Source organism: Nicotiana tabacum, chromosome 23 (assembly GCF_000715075.1).
Source record: "Nicotiana tabacum cultivar K326 chromosome 23, ASM71507v2, whole genome shotgun sequence".
Lineage (NCBI taxonomy): Eukaryota > Viridiplantae > Streptophyta > Magnoliopsida > Solanales > Solanaceae > Nicotiana > Nicotiana tabacum.
The window spans coordinates 79,961,893-79,980,516 of record NC_134102.1 but is presented as its reverse complement, the minus strand read 5'-3'; the positions used below and the strand labels follow the sequence as shown (position 1 = coordinate 79,980,516).

At 40.2% G+C, this 18,624-nt stretch overlaps 1 non-coding gene across 1 annotated transcript; it reads left to right on the top strand.

Annotated features, from left to right (window-relative positions):
- Positions 1-987: 987 nt before the first annotated feature.
- Positions 988-1,094, top strand: LOC142177772 (small nucleolar RNA R71). The gene has a single exon (XR_012706328.1). It is a non-coding gene; the product is annotated as a small nucleolar RNA R71 (small nucleolar RNA).
- Positions 1,095-18,624: the final 17,530 nt, after the last annotated feature.

Below are 18,624 nucleotides of genomic sequence, written 5' to 3'. Positions count from 1 at the left end.
TTCTCTACTTTGCTTTTGGGGGAAAGGTAGAGCAGGCATATGCTTGCTCTCGTCAGATTCCTCCCTTCTCAATTTTTCTTCCTTCTTCTTTTTCTCAGCTACCTTCTCACTTTTGTTCTTCTTATTATCATCATTTTTTAGTTACTCCACACTTTCTTTTTCAAGTTTCACATCTTTATGGATCGGGGTGGAGTCTTTCAACACTTGCCCACTTCTCAATGTTACAGCATTCTCTATTTCTTTGGGATTTCTTTCGGTATCAGCAGGGAGAATTCCTGGAATCCTCTTAGATAATAGAGTCGTCAGCTGCCCAACCTGTCTTTCCAGGTTTCAAAAACCAGTGCCCAGTTCTTTGATAGCTGCTCCATGTTCCCGTATAGTTGAGCTATGAGTTTCAAGCCTCTCATCAGTTTTTAGAATGAAAGCCTTCATGAGATCATCTATGGCATACTGAATGGGCTGTTGAGGCTGATATTGCTGCCTCTGTTGATTCATAAAGCCAGGAGCTCCTTGTCCCTGGGGTATGGGGTTGTTTTATTGCCATGCATTCATAGTACCCCCAGGTGAACTCAATGAAAGACCCGAGTACCTCTGACTCATTGCATTAAAATTATAATTTCCCACAATATTTACTTCCTCAGTTGAGGCTTGACACTCATGAGTAGGGTGTCTTCTTACACATATATCACATGTTGCGTGAGGATCATTTTGTATTGAGACCAAGGTCAGCTTTCATATTTCATTAGCCATAGCATCAAGTTGTACCTGCACAGATGTATTTGTATCAACTTGGTGAACACCAGTTGATCTTCGTCTTTCAGCACTCTCAAAGAGCCACTGATTAGCATCTTCAGATAATTCATCAAGAATTGTAACTATCTCCTCTGGAGTCTTCTCATCAAAGTGCCTCCAACTGCATTGCTCAATGTTCTAAACGAGGTCGATGTCAATCCTTCCCAAAAGTCCTGGAGTTGCATCCAGAGTTCAATTCCGCTATGTTGATACTTTCTAACTATCTCCTTAAACCTCTCCCATGCTTCACAAACAGTTTCAGTCTCTTTCTGACAGAAGTTATGGATTTCTCTTCTAATCTTTCCCGTCTTAGCTGAGGAGAAATATTTATCAAGGAATTTTCTGGTCATCTCCTCCCAAGTTCTAATCGATCCACTAGGAAAACTTTGAAGCCACTCATTCACATCATCTTTAAGTGAAAAGGGGAATGCCCTTAAGTACACTGCATCTTGTAACACCCCATTGTAATCAAAGGTGTTCATAATCTCCTTGAAATCCATTAGATGTGTGTTTGGATTTTCGTTGGCTTCCCTATGAAGACACAACAATTCTGAAGGGTTTGAAGCAACCCTTACTTCAACTCAAAATTGTTTGCTGCAGTTGGAGGTGGTCTAACACTTGATAGTCCTTGATTGTAGACCGGTCTAGCATAATATCCAAGTGTTCTCCCAGGACCGAGAGCTATATTTCCGAACTGGTCTGCAACCAAGGGTTGATTTTGAGCAATTCTTCAACCCATCTCTTCTTCATAGATAATTTGTGCATCTCTAATAGATGCTTCATCAGCATCCCATGCAGCTTTTTCTCATCGTTAGGCAGCCTCTCTTGCAGCCAAATCTACATTATCATCACCGTTTCCAGCCATAGTTTCTTTGGTTGAGGACTGCCCAACATTTCCTAATTTCTCAGTGAAATCTTTTTCCTTCCTCAATTGTCGCAATTTTGTTTCTAACTCTGGCTCGTATGGTAGCACTTCTTTCACAGAAACTCGAGTAATGCACCTGTAACATGCGCAAAGTCAAAGAACACCAAACGTAAAAAGGGAAAAATAAAAAGAAAAAGAAAAAATTCCTAAATTAGCACTTCAAACTATTTCAAACATTATTGATTGCCAATCCCCGTTAACGACCCCAAAATTTGACAAGCGCAAAACACATACTTAAATTCTGCTCGTTAATCAAATATAGTATAGTATAATATCGTATCCTGTGTGACAAGAGAGTGCCACCGATACTCAAAGGTAAGTTTTATAAAACGGTGGTTAGACCGGCCATGATGTATGGGGCTGAGTGTTGGCCCGTTAAGAACTCACATATCCAGAAGATGAAAGTAGCAGAAATAAGGATATTGCGGTGGATGTGTGGGCACACTAGGATAGATAAGATTAGGAATGATTATATCCGGGAAAAGGTGCATATGGCTCCCATTAATGACAAGATGCGGGAAGCGAGGCTTAGATGGTTCGGACATGTTCAGAGGAGAAGCCAAGATGCTCCGGTACGGAGGTGTGAGCAGCTGGTTGTGGATGGCACAAGAAGAGGTAGAGGGCGACCTAAAAAGTATTGGGGAGAGCTGATCAGGCAGGATATGGTGAGGCTCCAGATTTTCGAGGACATGACACTTGATAGGAAGATGTGGAGGTCGAGTATTAGGGTTGTAGGTTAGGAGGTAGTTGAGTCCTGCCTTACTTCATACCATTGTAGGACTAGCCATGTAGGGTTTTTGTCTAATATAGCTATTGGCAATGTTGTGGCTTACTATTTAGCTTTTCAGTGCATGTCCTATTACTAGCTATCGCTTTTGATTTGCATCTTTCAACTAGATTTCATGGTGTTCCTATCTTTCTTATGATTGTTGTGGTGATACTAATATTTACTAATATTGTCTCCCTTTGTTTTGCATCTTTCTTCTAGATTTCATGGCGTTCCTATTTATCCTATGATTGTTGTTGTGATACTAATATTGTTTCCTTTTTGTCATTTTGTCTTTTTATTTTTTTTGAGCCGAGGGTCTTTCGGAAATAGCCTCTCTACTCCTTCGGGTAGGGGTAAGGTCTGTGTACACACTACCCTCCCCAGACCCCATTAGTGGGATTTTACTGGGTTGTTGTTATTGTTGTTGTATAATATCGTATCCACAGGGATTAGATTTAAACAGTATCCGCGTAGTTTCTAGCTTGATTGTTATCTAAGATGATCAACAGTTGAGATTTATAATATTTCTAACTAAAATTAACTAAGAATCTAAAGCTATTGACTAATGACAATCAAAACAAGGAATAAGTAAAGAAGGTTATCAGTGAGAGAAAATAGGGTTTTGATAGGATAGGTGCAAGATAATTGTTTGGGATCTAACTCTAGATAATTCACTTCTAATGTTCAAGTTAGTCTCTCAAATTCACTTGGTTATTAGTTCAGACGTTCAGCAACAACTCCTCTCTCGATTAAGTCTCAACCTCACGAGATGAACTAAGTTAAGAACTGTGAAGATATGCAAGAATACGTAGTGGATTGGTCTTTAGGAAAAACTCTTTCGATTATTCTCTTAGCTAGGTTTAATCCATGATTCAACTAGTCTCCTTAGATTACTTAGAAGAATCTATGAACTCAACAAATAATACAATGCAAAGATATCACAAGTTAGGCCTCTCTCGATTACATGAACAAGTGAATATAGATGCAACAATTAAATCATCCAAAATTGCTTCAATACGTAAAACTAGATTTATAATCCACAAACAATCATCATTACACCAAATCCATCAAACCCTAAAGGGAACTACTCAATAGACATGGAGAAAATCATCACAAATATAATTAAAGTATAGGAAAGCATAAATTCGATTCCAAATTTGGGTCTTGAGTGAGGAAGGAATGATAAAATCCTGGTCTTTGTGTTCTTCCAACTCCTCCTTAGCGTACTTAGGTCTAAAGTATGTCAAATGTCAATAAAATAACGTTTTTCCATGTATTTATACCAAGCAGGGTCAGGCCCAGACAAAATCACCCTTTTCTAGCCGAAATAGGAAAATCACTCTAGGAAAAATACACAGGCGCGCCGCATGGGGCAACGCGCCATGCCACGCGCTAGTGGGACTTATCAGGTAGCTCACACTTTTCATCAGGCTGCCAAAACACACTGTTGCGGTGCGCCACGCACCGCAACAGTGCAAATTCCTCAGAGTATTTCTTTTTGCTTGATTTTTGATGTCCAGACGTAATCCTCGATCCCCGAACACGATTCTGGCTTAATACCTTGGGCTTTTACTCAGACTTCAAATCTCCAAATAGATCAAATTAGCTCCACAACATCTACATAGATCGAAATCATTCCTACAAGGCATAAAACATACAATAAGTTCAAAACACTACCAACTAAAGCTCAACACAAGTAAAGTGTAGTGAATTATAGTGCAATAAGCGACTAAAACACGCAATTATAGCCTATCATCAGACACGCAATCTAATGAATCCCTTATCAAGCAAACACTTCAACTGCTCCTTCAATTCTTTCAACTCAACTGGGACCATACAGTTTGTTACGATAGAAATGGGCTGAGTGCCCGGAACCAAGTCAATGCAAAAATCAATATCTTTGTCGTGTGGCATCCCCGATAAATCTGTAGGAAACACCTCTGGGAAGTTGTGCACAACTGATACTGAATTCATGGAAGGAACCTCCACACTAGGATCACAGATATAGGCCAAATATGCCAGATACCCCTTCTCGAACATACACTGAGCCTTCACATATGAAATGACCCTACTAGTAGAATGGCCAGGAGTCCCTCTCCACTCTAATCGAGGCAACCCCGGCATGGCCAATGTCACAATCTTGGAGTGACAGTCCAAAATGGCATGATAAGGTGACAATCAATCCATGCCTAAGATCACGTCAAAATCCACCATGTCAAGAAGTAGAAGGTCTACCCTAGTATCATAGCTCCTGATAGTGACCTAACAAGCACGATATACCCGGTCTATCATAATAGAATCTCCCACAGGCATAGACACATAAATATGAGCACTTAAAGAATCACGAGACCAATTAAAATATGAAGCAAAATAGGATGACACATATGAATAAGTAAAACCTGGATCAAATAAACTAAGGCATCTCTATGGCAAATCGTAACATTACTTGTGATGACCGCATCAGATGACTCTGCCTCAAGTATAGCTGGAAATGCATAGAAACGGGGTTAAGCCCTACCAGCTAGACCTATACCTCTCGAACGACATCTCTCTCGCTTGCCACCACCTCTAATGGTCTGACTACCACCCCGGGCTGCATGTTCCCCCCTCTAGCTGGCTGAGCAAGTGCGGTGGAGTAACTATTGTCGGAACCATGGCACAAAAAACCTGTTGTGGCACGCTGCACTAATGTCCGGGACAGTACCTCCTGATATGACCCATACCGCCACACTCAAAGCACTTTCTCGACTGCTGTGGCTGCTAAATTTGAGACTAACTCTGATGGCCCGGATAACTACTGTCATAGCTCTGAAATAGTGGTGTATTGATGAGAGTTGGAGGTGCATTGTAGGCTAGCTGCTCAGGACGAGACCCATAAGAACCACACTGCCTGAAGCACTTTGTGATGCCTGAAGTGCTAACTTGACCAACCTGATAGAATGGCCTCTACTAAAAGAACTTGTCGCCATTGAAACAACCGAAATGGTGAGGCCTCTTCTCAGAGGTCTCCTCTCTGCCCTGACCATGAACTCTCTCGATCCGTCTAGCAATTTTTACAACCCGTTGGAAAGAAATATCATCCTCTATCTCTCTGGCCATCTGTAGCCTGATACCAAAAGTAAGGCCATCAAAAAATCTCTTCACCCTCTCCCTCTTAGTAGGAATCAAGACAACTGCATGGCGAGATAAATCCACAAATTTGGTCTCATACTGGGTAATAGTCATGCTACCTTACTAAAGGCGCTCAAACTGGCTGCAGTACTCCTCTCTCAAAGTAAAAGGAATAAACTTCTCAAAAAATAGCTTTGAGAACTGATCCCAAGTGAGTGGAGGTGCTACATTTGACTGAGTTGCTGCTACAAATACTAATGGAGTTGGTCAAAGATCAGATGTTATTAAGGCCCAACATGTACCAACTGTTTCTGGTGTTGCAACAGTTCCAGTGACTATTGCACTTGCTAGAGTTTCTAAGGAGTTGAAGGCTGATTCAAATACTGTGTTTGATAGTGATTTACCTGGGGTTAAAAAGGGACCAGGTACATCACAAAAACATGATGAATATGGGCAGCAAGAAGGTAATGAATAGGGGAAAACTGATGTCCTGCTGATAACTGATGGGAAGGAGAATAGAGCTGGGCAGGTACCTCATTCTTCAGGCAAAGTTGGTATAGACCCAGCAAAAAAAACTAAAATTTCTGAGGGGAAAAAGGAGACTGCTAATGAGCGAGAATTTTCATGTAATACTGAGATTGCAGTAGCTATGAATAAGGTTTCGCAAGTGTTGGAGGGGGAAAAACAGACTGCTATAGCTGCTAAAGATAATACTGCATTATTTGATCTAGTTCAAAAGAAAGCAGCATTGGTATCTACTGTTGTGCAAGTTGGGCAGTTTAATTCACCAGGCACAACTGGACATTTTTTTTATACCAAGTCAGTTACACTGGACACGGGAGATACTCAAAAGCCTGATTTCCAAACAATGCAAAAATCAAATGCTCTTCTGAGAGATGAAAGAACTGTTGTTCATATAGATGTTATGGAATGGGAGTATGCAGTTTCTACAGATCCTAAGGAAGTGATTACTAAGGATTTTCTTTCAAAACTGGAGACTACTTTCTCACAGAAAACAGCAGGTGTGCATGCAACCACTGGGGTTGTGAATCCTACTGTAAATTTGAGTGTTAAGGTATCGAGGTATGCAGCTTCAACAGGCACTAAGTTGGGGAATGCAGAGACTAAACAACTTTAAGGTTCAGCTGGAATTGTCCAGGCAGCAAATGGGGAATTTAAACATACTGTTTCTGTGAAACAAAGTGTGAATCAACATACTCCTACGCAAGCTCATTCATTGGGTACAAGTGCAGGGCAGGTTCTTGATAATATAGTGCACTCAACTAATGCTCCAAGAAAATCAAATACAAAGGGTAACAACTGCACAGGGGTGACTAGATCACCTAGCAAGAAGCAATCTCCAGTCATTCAAAATAAGATTGTACCGTAAACAACAATTGGGATTTCGAATTTTTTCGACACTTTAACAAACGAGCATTCTATAAATGGGTCACACAATGAGGAGCAACAGATTGATGATGAGATAAAATAAATCATGGATACAGAAGGCACTACAGCGAGTGAAAATAAGAAGAAAATTTTAAAGGGCATAGGTTCACGACTTGAGATCGTATCTGTTAATAATCGCACGTGTGAGGCAAGTCAAGAACATGCTGCAGTTACTCCTACAATGCAAATTTCCAATCAGGAGCTGGCTAAAATGGTAATGGATGCACATGCAGCTATGATAATGAACACAACTACAAAGATTAATGCACCTCTGGTCACACTGAATACTTCAGTCTTTGAGATACCATCCCAATCGATGGAATCTTTTGGTGAACATGCTGATGATTCTAGACTGCAGCTAATCTCAACGGGTAATAACCAACAGTCAAATACAGGTATGATCTCACTCTCTCAAGCATCAACAAATGATATAACAGGCTATAAGGAGCAACAAGGAGAGACGAGTGCACTGACAGCTAATAAAAAGATTTGGGATAACCAAGTTGAGGAGGAGGAACACGATTCTGCAGAAATGTATTTAGGTACTAACGAATATGCAGCAGCATTATTACCTGCCACCCCACGATCAAAGGAAGCATCAGAAAAGGTACAAAAAGAGCAGGTTTCTAACTCAATATCAACTGCACCAAAGAGTAGAGGTTTGAGTCCAAACACTATTGTATTTGTACCTTCGGGATAGCAACATAAGACAAATAATTCAGTAGATTCAAAGGAGATCTAAATTTCATCCTCGAACATGGCAGCAGCTACTGGAATCAGCACTTCAATAACTGCAACATACAATTTGACACCAACAAATATCATTCACGCTCTTGTTTCACTTGACATGGAAACATTGAGAGGTCTTGATAATCAGAGGAAAGATCAAATAGCATTGTCGAATGAGTACAGACATATTGACGATTTTGGGATGCATATGGGTCAAGATGTTTATGAAGAAGGAGAAGAGGATGCACTACTGGATGCCACCTTCAACATTATAGCTAGGGAGGGAGATCTTTCACCAAGACATGTGCAAAGCGGATCCAACAAATACAAGAAGAAGGCACCATACAGGCAACATAGTTGGGACGGCAAAGCAATACAAGAGGTTATCATTAGGAAACCTCCAATGAGAAATGCAAAGCAAAAGGCAGTTGTACCTACAACCTCTACAAGGTCAAATAGGTCAAAGAGAAAATGATAAAGTTTGAAGAATTTTTGAAGACGGTGGAAGAGGGAGCCAATGAGCTACAAATTGAATAGTTCACAAGGTTGAAGAAAGAGGGGCAAGACTCAATTTTTAACATTGTTTTACTTTATCACTTTTTAAGTATTATCAATTGTAATATCATCACAGAGTATGTTATAAACTTTGTGATGATCATAGAGTACCTAGTTCTTTCCAGTTCATTTTTTCTTCATGCTTGTTAGTAGATGAGGTTTATTATGCCTCAATAGGATTTGTAAGGTAAGGTCTAGCACAGTATGTGTGAGCTATATTGCTATGCCTTTGGGAAGATCCAAGCGGCTGTGAGGTCATATGCCCTCGTGAGACTTTTGCCAGCAGCTACACCATGATCCTCTACATGAGGCTGTCATCTTAAGGCAAAAAAAAGCGCAGATGAGTGATTATATAGCCAAGGCATAGAGGCAACACTACTATATCTTTTGCCCCCCTTACTTGTACTCTTAAGTTGTGGTTTTTATTTTCTTTTGTTATTAATAAAATAGCTACTAGGCAACCCGCCTAGTAGTATATTTTCCAAAACAAAAAGTGAGTGGAGGTGAACCTACTGGTCTGCCTCAAACATAGCAGTGCCACCATCTCTTGGCGGAACCGTGCATCTGAAACACTGTGAAGTCAACTCCATTGGGCTCCACAATACCCATGTTGCGCAATACCTCATGGCAACGATCTATGAAATCTTGTGGGTCCTCAAAAGGTATGCCACCAAAGCGAACATGAAATAACTTAGTGAACTCGTCCAACCTCTTCAGGCCCTCAGACGACATATCGGTCCTTTCCATGGACTGAGTAGCAATGACAGGCTGAACTACTCCAACTACTGGGGAGGTCTAATATATGGAAGCCATCTACACCCGAGTGTGAGTAGTGGGAGTTTGGGCTCCTCCCCTAGCCTGAGAGACAATGGGGGTCATAGAAAATACTTCGGCATGTGCCACACTCTCCATAAGTCCGACCAGGTGGACTAAAGTGTACAGAAATATGGGAGACGTTATGAACCCCTCGAGAACCTGAGCTGATCTAACTGGTGCAATGTGAACAGGGACCTCCTCCTCCTGCTCAATCTGAGGCTCTTTAATAGGAGTTGCGGTGCGCGCTCTAGGCTGAACTCTACCTCTACCTCGGCCTCGGCCCCGACCCCTACCCCTGGTAGTGGTTGCAACTTGGGGCTCCGGCTCCTGATCCATTATGGATGTTGTAATTGTCCTTGCCATTTGTGTAAGAAAGAGTAGAATAATTCAAATCAATGATAGAATAAAATTGCACTATAGAGAAGGAAAGAAGTGAAATTTTCCTAAATCCCTATAGCCTCTAGAAGATAAGTACAGATGTGTCTGTACCGATCCTCCAGACTCTACTAAGCTTGCTCATGAATCGTGAAACCTAGGCAACTTAGTACTCTGATAGCAGCTTGTCATGATTCCACGGTGGAGATTTCGGGTCATGACAAATAATTATGGTAAAAGTTTGAGGATTGAATATCCGAAAACTTATAAATGTTTCTCAAGTATTGAAGCAAAGAGTGTCTGGTATAAGATTTTAATTATTTTCAAGGTTATCTTATATTTTATGATGCACAAAACAAATCAGTATAAGCTTGTTCTAGAGAATATTAGACTTTTTGAAATTGCAAAATACGCAAATAATTGTTTTTTGAAAGAAACATAATTGTCAATGAAGAAGACTTACTCTTAGGAAAGAGAACAAACGTTTCCGTACCGATCCACCAGACTCTACTAGACTTGCTCATGACTCGTTAGACCCAAATAAAACTAGAGCTCTGATACCAAGTTGTCATGACCCAAAACTCACTATAGGCCGTGATGGCACCCAACGTCGCCGTTATGCAAGACAATGGTGAACTACCAACTTAATTATGCATTTTATTACTTTCGAAATCGTGAATTTTATTAGACAAGGAAATCAACGCATTAAAATCATGAAAACTTACTGTTTAAATATGAATGATATTGGTTTTCAGGTTATTCTGGATTGATTTAGAAGAATAAATATCATTGTTGAAGCTTTAAGTTGAATAATTGACCAAGTTTGACTTTTTAGCATTTGAGCTCGGATTGGAGTTTTGATGGCTCTGTTAGGTCCGAATGGTGATTTTGGACTTGGGCGTATGCCCGAAATGGTTCTATAAGGATTCGGCACTAATTGGCGAAAGTTAAAAATTTGAAGGGTTGAAAAGTTTATAAGTTTGACCGGAAGTTGACTTTGAGGATATCGAATTCGGATTGTGGTTCCGGGAATTGAAATAGCTTTGTTATATTATTTGGGACTTGTATGCAAAAATTTGGGTTAATTATGGGTTGATTTTATATGTTTCGGCACAAGTTTTGGAAGTTGAAAGTCCAAAGTTCAGTTAAGTTCGAATTGAGGTGCGATACGTCGTTTCGATGTTGTTATGTGTGATTTGATGCCTCGAGTAAGTCCATGTTATATTATGGGACTTGTTAGTATGTTCGGACGGGGTTTCGAGGGGCTCGGGTGAGTTTCAAATAGGTTTGGGTTGTGTTGCGCTCGTTTTTTATGTTTCGACGTCGTTTCTTCAAGCATAAATGGTACCACATTAAGCAAATGAGCTCCAAATTTTGTTTTGATTGAAGCATTAGATCTGTATCGTAATTTTGGAACTATAGCAGCTGGAATCATCATGTTTCGACATTGTATGAGGAATGTATAGTCATTTTACTGAGAAGTGGGTTGCCAGATTTTTCAGATTAATTACGAAATTGCCACTGAATTCGTATTTAAAAATCTGCACTATTTGTAAATATTAAAACCAACATATCTCCTTCATTATAAGGTCAAATTGAGTGATTCAAAAGTCGAACTTGACTGGAATTTCACAAGGAATCCATTGGAGGCATCAAAAGTAAATTTTGGGATTGTTTGGCATGAGAAACGAGATAGAACAGCTGGACGGAAGCATATAAATCAAGGGTTTGTTTATTTTGTCATATTTTGAGTTGGGGAGCTCGGATTTGGACGATTTTTGAAGTTCTTTTCACCACATGGATTGGGATAAGTGTTCTCTACTCATTTTATTATATTTCATGAATCTATCTTCGTTTTTGGTAATTGGTTGATGATTTCAAAAGTGAAATTTGGGGGGTTTTGTCTAAAATTTCATAAAGTGAATTTTTGAGTTTTGAACATCGATTTGGAGTCGGATTTGAGTGAAACTAGTATGGTTGGACTCGTAATTAAATGGGTTATCAGATTTTATAAGTTTCGTCGAGCTCCGAGGCACGGGCCTAGGTTGGACATTTTGGTTGATTTTGGGCTTTTGAGTAAATATTCGACCTTTATCAATTGGAATTGTTTCCTTAGGCTTTATTTAATGTATTTGATTTGCTTTTGGCTAGTTTCGAGCCATTCGGAGGTCAGCACGCACAAGATGACATTTTTGGAACATCGTTTGGCTTGCTCGGTGTTGAATTTGACTTGTTCGAGGTAAGTAACACTTCTGAACTTGGCGGTGAGGGTATGAACCCCGAATATACGTGATATGTGTTTGGTGTTGAGGTGATGCACATGCTAGGTGGTAGGCGTGTGGGCGTACACCGTATGAATTGTGACTTGGTTATTTCTGTGGTACTGTGTAGTCACCTAATCTTATTTGTATCCATGAAATCTTTACGTGCTAGAGTAATTGAGCTGTGATCCGTGTTACAAATCATGTCTAGGCTATATGTTTATCCTGTTTGGACCCACTGGGGTCATTTTTGTTGTTGAGCTATCTGTTTATATTGACATTTCATACTCAGTCATACGCATTCATCTACATATCATATCTCAGTCTATGTTACCATTCTTTGATACATCACATCATTTTTTAGGGGCTGATCTTTCATGACATTGCGAGCCCGAGAGACTGGAGAGATTGGTGACTGAATGAGGCTGAGGGCCTGATTGTGAGGATATTGATGGGATCGGGCTGCACATCGCAGCAATTATTATTGATTAATTCCATGGTTGGCCTATTTTAGCGCTTGGGCCAAATGAGCCCCTCCGAAGTCTGTACACACCCCCAGTGAGCGTAGGTACCTACTGAGTGCGAGTGTCGAGCACGAGTGCCAAGTGATTGGGAGGACTAAGTGGTTGTGAGGACTGAGTGACTGTGAGGACTGAGTGACTGGGAAGACTGAGTGAATTGATACTCTGAGAGTATGCATATGGTTTTATCACTGAGTTATATCGCAATCGACATGCACACTTGACATACAAGCATAGAGATGAATTTTTCTCATGTTGTACAGTATCACGTCATTCATGACTTCTCATACATATTGACATGTAGACATAGAGATGTATTTTACTCATGCCATTTGAAAATGAAATATTTACTTGTTGAAAGCTTTGGGAAGAATTACAGTTTTTCAAACTTACTCATACTTTTGGTGTTTTCGATGAAAGATTTGGGATTTACTGTTTTACTTGAAAAATATGCCTATTTTTTCATAAATGTGAATGAGTCGAGCATCATATCTTTGAGTTACTTCGTGTACCTTTTTTTGTTATATTGTTATGCACTGTTGCTAGTCATTAGAGTTGGACTTTGACCCTTGCCCCAGCTCGTCACTACTTCCAACATAAGGTTAGTTTTGTTACTTATTGAGTATATGGGGTCGATTGTATTCATACTATACTTATGCACCTTACGTGCAGATTTGGATGCTAACGTTACTGTGTATGACGGGAGCTAGCATTGAAGACGTACATGCATTCCGGTAACAGCTGCCTCTTGTTCATGGTAACTCTAGACTTATGAAAAATCTGTTTATGTATAATTCGAACATATGATGCATTTATTTTACACTAGCTTTATAAACTCTAAATCTTAGAAGCTCATGATTTGTGATACATGTCCTTGGGAAAAGTATAAGATTCAGATATTTTCTTTTATTTATTTGTCTCATTAAATTTCATTGGAATTGGTTTATTGTCAACTGGCTTACCTAGCGGGTTGGGTTAGGTGTCATCACGACTAGTTAGATTTTGGGTCATGACACAAGTGCATGAGTATTAACTAAGGAGTACGATAATAATACAACATCTGTCCATAATGTAAATAAGACAGGATAGAGTAAATAGTACGATGGAGACTCAGCGGGCTGCGATACGTAGCCTGAAATGTAGCTCACCATAAAGTCTCCTCAGTAGCTGCACCTACGCACCAAGATAACCATCAATTGAACTTGTCAGATCCAACAGATTTAGTGCAGAAGTGTAGCCTAACCCCGGAGAAGTAGTGACATGGGGTCGACATCGATACTTACTAGAGGTCCAATAAAGCAATATAATAAATCATAAGCAGTTATGAAGCACACGGTAATATGGGGGTAAATCTGTAAGTTAGATAATCTTCCAAAACTTTCTTTTAAAGGTATGAACTTCTCAGTCTTATATTCTATCTCAACATCTCAGATTTATCAAGTGGCAGTATCAAACGGATAAGAAATACCATATAAAATGCTAGGCATCAGAGGAAGGATAACCTTATGAATATTCGGACTGTCAGCGAAATAACACACGATTATGCCGAGGTCATTCGGCACGATCCAGAATAATGTGTACATTGCCGAGGGTCGAGCGGCACGAACCATAGATGCATCTATTATACTGCCGAGGCGTTCGGCCCGCTCCACAAGAAAGGAAGAAAATTATCGAATTATGAGACACATGCTTACAATACAGTACATGACCACAAAGTTAATATAACCTTTACCGTTTCTCAAATAACTTGCCAACTCCGCTCGAAAAGTCAATAAAGTCAACCCTCGGGCCCACATGCCCGGATTCTTAAAATATTCGAAGATAAACTTTACCCATGACGCCACGAACTCAAATATATTATTTATTCAAAATTCCATGTCCAATTTTGTGGTCAAAATTCAAAAATATTAATTTCTAGGTTTTCTATCAAAATCCCACAAATTCTACTAATTTCCATGTTTAAATCCATATATAAACCATGTATTTAACTCATAATATGCGGAAATTACTTACCTTGACATGGATGACGAAAATCTTCCCTCCAAGAGCTCCAAAAATATCCCAACCAAATAAAAATGTGAGAGAAATGGGCTAAGTCTCGGAATAAAACCAGCGACTTTCGTACCAGCGGACCCTTAGCTGCACCTGCGGCTCTGCACTTGCAAAAAAATTCTATCCCAGGTGCGGTTCTCCCTAAGCCCAGGCAAATCCACTTCTGTGGACCAAATTTCTCTCCTGCGTGACCGCTTTTGCGGTCCAACCCTTGCTCCTAGGCACTCATATATGCAAAGCTCTTCTGCTTTTGCGACTCCACCCTTGCCCAGCTCCTCTCCGCTTCTGCGATCACTTCTCCGCATCTGCAACTTCACATTTGCGGAATTTCCTCGCACCTGCGCCCCCAGGTCCCTTCAACCAAAATTGCACCTTCAATGGCCCCTACGCACCTGCGTGACCGCACATGCGACCACTTCCCACGCAGGTACGATTGCACCAGATCTCAACTGCCTCAACACTTCTTCCAAGTCCAAACTTGATCCGTTTTCAATCCGATTCGCACCCGGGGCCCCCGGGACTCCATCCAGCCATACCAACGCATCCCAAAATATGACACGAACTTAGTTGAAATCTCAAATTACGCCAACAGCATTAAAACTATGAATCGACGATCGAAACCCTTCTTTAATCTTTCAAACATTCAAACTTTATCGAACGTATCCGAATTATGCTTAAACATCCCGAAATAATGCCAAATTTTGCGTGCAAGTCACAAATCACGATACAAACCTATTCCAAGGCTCGAAACTTCAAACAGACATTGATAACACCAAAATTCATTCTAAATCAAACTCAAGAAATTCTTAAACTTTCAAAATGCCAACCTTCCATAATAGACACTGAAATGCTCCCGGACCACCCAACACTCAACCCGAATATACGCCCAAGTCCGAAATCATCATACGAACCTATTGGAAGTTTCAAATCCAGATTCCGAGGTTGTTTACTCAAAAGTCAAACCTTAGTCAACTCTTCTAACTTAAAGCTTCCGAATTTAGTATTTTCCTTCCGAAACCACTCCGAACTTCCCAAAATTCAATTCCGGCCACGCATATAAGTCGTAAAATGTGAAGTGAAGCAACTCGAGACCTCAAACTATCGAACGACATGCTAGAGCTCAAAACAACCGGTCGGGTCGTTACATTCTCCACCACTTAAACATGTGTTTGTCCTCGAACGTGCTAAGAACTGCTCCGGAGTTGTCCCAAAATCACTGTTCAACACCTTGTGCATCTACGTGTGCCACCACAACCCAGTTGAGTATATTAGCTCGAGCCAGACTAAAGATCCTCCTTTTTATTTAGTCAATAAGCCTTAGAACCAAATTTCGACCTCTGAGTTTCTCTACAAGACCCGATTCTAACATACGGGCACCGTATCAATCTCCACAAACCCACATATGATCATGCACCCATGCTGACATCACATAACGCACCACATACTCATTTTCCCAAGGCAACCTCCTCCAGCTCAACAGTTGCAAATTCACGAACCTGACGCCCGTAGTATACCTCATAACATATATAAAACCGGTTTCAATCCTCACAATACTGCAACGATGAAAGAGATGCGCAGGAACTCATAACCACCCATCAAATCAATAACTCACGGAGTTTCTCCGCTCGACAAGAACTGTTACCTTATTCTGAACCGAATAGTGACATTTTCTCTTTAATACACCTTGCATAAATCTGATTGCACCGATTTTAGGTCCAATAACCTTGTCTCACCCAGTACAAGCGGCTCGGGCAATAAGCTACCTCGAACACCGACCAAGATCTCATATGAAGCCATCAATGCGCCAACAAGCTACAACTGGAATATGACACATAAGGAAGAACAAACTCTGTAAAGGAACTACCCAGCCGCGTAATAAATAACACAGCCGAAAAGATGCTATAAACCTTTCTTAGAGAATGAGAAACAAAATATACAAGAATGGATATAGGGAACCGTACTCAACATCTCACTGTTACGGCATGCAATCCGATCCAGTTATGATATTGTTGCGACCTGCAACCTGATCCAAACATGACTGTTGCGGTGTGCAACCCGATCCACACAACATACCTGTGGCGGCGTGCCACCCGATCTAAATAACGTATCTGTGGCGGCATGCCACCCGATCCAAACATAACAATTAGTAAGGAAACACCCAACAAGCCGTAATGCTTATACTTATGAAATACCCGAATATCAACCACAAGCACGCCAAGTTCATAATACAATACATAGGGCGACGGATAGCGCCATACGCTACAAAACCCAAGCACGACTAAGGCGCAATAGATGACATGTATCTCGAGAATCATCTTGCTTATATAACACCACAAGCTATAGGGGATCACAACACATGTGCGAATAATCAAGTCGTCTCATAACCCACATGGCATAATAGAGTATTACATGGAATAGCTAACTACGGGAATAACATCCAATGCTCGAAAACTCCTCCTTAAACAATGCTATGCCGAATGAACACATCCGACCTGATATAGAGCACACATTCACATTAGACCCACTAACAGACCCCAAGCTGATTTCGATCATCCCATACTGGGCCAACAACCCTTCAAGGATCCACAATGGCCCTATTCATGACACATAAGGACAACCGTCAAGTCCGGAACAAACTCACACAGTCCATAACCAAAGGAATAGAGCGCCTCCCGATCATAACCTCTCCCATTGGCGAGAGTACCAAAATCTACATACCTGATTTAAATCTCTAACAATCGAATGACTAACACGTCACATTTATACGATCATCTAATGGGATATACCTCCACAACATTCCACACCATGTAGTAAAATCTGAACATCAATGGCCATCGACCATGGTACATCTATAGTGCTAGTCAAGTAGCCGCATTTCAATACCCAACACTTCTTTCCCAACCAGACCATCCTCAGACTGCCCGAAAATAATGCCAGCATACTCTGAACATCTTAAATCTTCACCCGCTCCTTCGAGCTCGTGACATTCTTATCAATACCAAAACTCGACTTTGGTCTTCAATCTCTAAATTTCCATACCGCCTGCTGCACTTACCATGCCGGTACACGAGAGTACCAGAATTTCATCATAACTCCTTAACCACCAAAAGAATAAACACTTCATCACCTAGAAACTTTTCACTTTACTCATTTTTGAAGAACTATTGCAACACGCGACTGAATTCTCAAAACCGTAGAAAATACAAACCTTATATCATGGTCTAAACCGCCAAAACTCTTCCGGAAATCCATTTACACAACAAGGCCATTTGAATCAAATACCTCCCAAATCAGTCAAATTATGGTGGATGTCAAGCCCGCAGGTACAACTACAAACCACCTGTATAACTTAACACGCCGAAGGAACTGACCATTGCCACAATCATGTTGATTCAACCATTACTAACCGACCTAACTTCCTTCAATTTACTCTTGACTTGCCTTAGAAATAATAATAGCTCCATTCAAGAACATAACGAAACTCAACAATACTCCTTTCGAGTGACCCAATCCACGAGACCACATCATCTCAATACCCATGAACCATCTCATAGCTCCTCATGCGCATAATAGCATCTCCAACTGGTACACCCATTCTGAAAGATCCTCTACGAATCCGAAGTTTTTCTCTCCCATTTCTACAATACTGCACCGCAGACCCGATGATAACATAGAACACTCCAAGTCCCTTTCATAACCCACTGCAAAAACTCGATCCTTAACCACACAACGGACCTAAAATCCTTAGGCACTACACTTAGTTCTTGAACCCACTATAACCGTTGTTGAGAGTCACCCACTTTGACCCAGTCCCGAATATAATCAAACTCAAACACGTTGTTAGCACATGAACACTCCCAAAGAAGCTATTAGTAATCTGAAATTAGAATATCATATGGATATTGCTTTTGTCTTAATAACCATGTATATTATAATTCGCCATGGTTAGATATGTAGAGATAAATAAAAATAGACAATTAGGTTATTCAGTTAGGTATTAGTTATAATTGCCGAAAAAGATATAGTGATGCTTAAAATATTAATAATTTGTAGTAAATTCTTTGGGTGTCCTAAAACTAAAGATATGGTACCGAAATTCTAGAAAAATATTTATATAAGGTAAAACTTTTAATAAATTGTAAATTCTTAAATATTAGGATTTTTTTAACATATTAATAATTTAATAAATAAAATTTTATTTGATCTCAAAGTCCTAAATATTAGAAATATAACTTCAATTGCAATTATGTCCAATGTGATGAACTATCG